Source organism: Chrysochloris asiatica, unplaced genomic scaffold, assembly GCF_000296735.1.
Source record: "Chrysochloris asiatica unplaced genomic scaffold, ChrAsi1.0 scaffold00041, whole genome shotgun sequence".
Classification (NCBI taxonomy): domain Eukaryota; kingdom Metazoa; phylum Chordata; class Mammalia; order Afrosoricida; family Chrysochloridae; genus Chrysochloris; species Chrysochloris asiatica.
Genome location: NW_006408559.1, coordinates 16821773 through 16824409, shown reverse-complemented (window position 1 = coordinate 16824409; position 2637 = coordinate 16821773).

Below are 2637 nucleotides of genomic sequence, written 5' to 3'. Positions count from 1 at the left end.
GGACGGGGCTGAGGAAAGGAGTTGAGGTTAAGACTCTTGTGGTTCAATAGTGAATAATTACAATCAGGACTGACTGTAAGGGTTGCAAATGTAAAGGTAGATGTTTTGTAACAAAAGGAAGGGAGTGGTTGATTTTGCAGTCCAGGAGCAGGAGACCCTGGGACCATTAAAGGGGAAGAGCAGAAGGCAGGACCTAATTCAGAGAAGCAGTGACTCCAGAGATGGAGGCAGAGACATGATGTGGCAAGATGGAGTGGCTGGGGACACTGGATTCAGAGAGGGAGAGGGGCTGTGTGGTGATGGCCGAGGGACAGGGGGCAGGCTTTCTGGGTTGTTTGATGATGCATGGAGGGGATTGTAATCATTGCAATGAAACAAAATATGATCGGATGAAAGTAAAACAGATGTTCTGCCATGTAAACTATCACTCAACTGACAATAAAAACTTAAAAAAAAAAATAATAATACACAACACAAGACAGCTCTTAATGCCAATAAACATATTCTCAAATATTTACAGGGTCTGCCAATGCTGGACATTTCCTGTAATGTTTGATCTTAACTTCACCTTGAGTTTAGAGATCTTATGGACACAGTGTTGCCCACCAGGATTTGAGGATGGTCTTCATTTGAAAAAAGAATAAGTAAAATTTAACATAAAGATACATTGAAACACCTCCCAAACTAAATTACCTTCAGAATTGATTTGCAAAAAACTGATTTTTAACAATGAAATTAATATACAAGTCCAGGGTGAATGGTTCTTCAAAAAGTAACCACAGAACATATCACTGATGGGAAATGTTGTTGTTGTTGTTGTTAGGTGCCATCGAGTCAACACCGACTCATAGTGACCTTATGCACAACAGAACGAAACACTGCCCGGTCCTGGGCCAACCTCACTACTGTTGCCACGCTTGAGCCCATCGATGCTGCCACTTGGCCAATTCATCTCATTGGGGGTCTTCCTCTTTTTCTCTGACCCTCCACTTTACCAAACATAATATCCTTCTCCAGCAACTGCTCCCTCCTGACAATATGTCCCAAGTATGAGAGACGAAGTTAGGCCATGTTGGCCTCCAAGGAGCACTCTGACTGCACTTCTTCCAAAACATATCTATTGGTTCTTATGACAGCCCATGGCACTTTCAATATTCTCCTCCAACACCATAACTCAAAAGCATCAATTCTTCTATGGTCTTCCTTATTCACTGTCCAGCTTTTGCATGCATATGAGGTTATTGAAAATACCATAGCTTGGGTCAGGCTGGGGATGAGCTGCTTTGTCAAAACAGAGTTGATCACAATGATATGAATGGAGCAAAGCTTTCCAGACCTTCATTTGCTGATGGGGCACAACTCAAAATGAGGAGAAGCAGCTATAAATGTCCATTAATAATCAGAACATGGAATGTATAAAATACGAATATAGGAAAATTGGAAGTTGTCAAAAATGAAATGGAATGTCTAAAGATTGGTATCCTAGCTGAAATGGACTGGTATTGGCCATTTTGAATCCTACAATCATGTGGCTCACTATGCTGGAAAGGAAAAATTCAAGAGAAATGACATTACATTCATCGTCAAAAATAACATTTCAAAATCTATGTTTAAGTACAACGCTGTCTGTGATAGGATAATATCCATACACCTACACAGAAGACCAGTTAATACCACTCTTACTGAAATTTACACACCAACTACTAAAGCCAGTAATGACGACATTGAAGGATTGTATCAACTTCTTCAGTGTGAAATTGATCAAATATGCAATCAAGATGCATTGATAATTACCAATGATTGAAATGTGTAGGTTGGAAACAAGAGAAAGAATCGATAGTTGAAAAATACAGCCTTGATGATAGAAATGATGTTGGAGCTCACATGACAGAACTTTGCAAGAGTGACGATTTATTCATTGCAAATACTTTTTTTTTTTTAAACCAACTTAAAAGGCAACTATACACATGAGATGGAATACTTAGGAATCTACATCTGTGGGAAGAGTTGGTGGAGAAGGTGCCTCCTCAAAGTAGAGTTGACCATAATGACCTGAATGGAGTAAAAGCTTTTGGCACCCTCATTTGCTGATGGGGCACAACTCAAAGTGAGGAGAAACAACTGCAAACATCCATTCTACAGTGGCAACAATGGGCTCGAATATAACAATTGTGAGGATGGCGTAGGTTGTGCATAGATAGCTATGAGTTGGAACTGACTTGAAGGCACCCAAAATAACACCAAGGAACCACACTGTTAGAGGTATGGAGCACAGCCCAAGAAAGGGGAGCTTTCTCTACAGACACCTGTGTCATGATGGCTAGAGTTGCCATCAATTTGGGAAGAAACTGTGAGTCTTGAAGAAGCTCTCTTGTTATTCCAATCCATTTGCTCTGGTTCCAAGCTCTTTGAGCCATGTCTTATTTTTTATTAGTTCCTCAGATTTTCAAAAGAGATTTCTGGTATAGTAATGCTCTTTTTTCTCTCCATTATAAATATTGAAATTGACTTCTGGGGTAACTGTGATTGTCTTGTGAGTTTGCTGAGGGTCACTCAGTTCTCTTCATCCTGGTCAATTCCAGAGGACCATCCTGGACCTATAGAGCTGATGAGCAGGCCACATCAACTAAAGGGCTG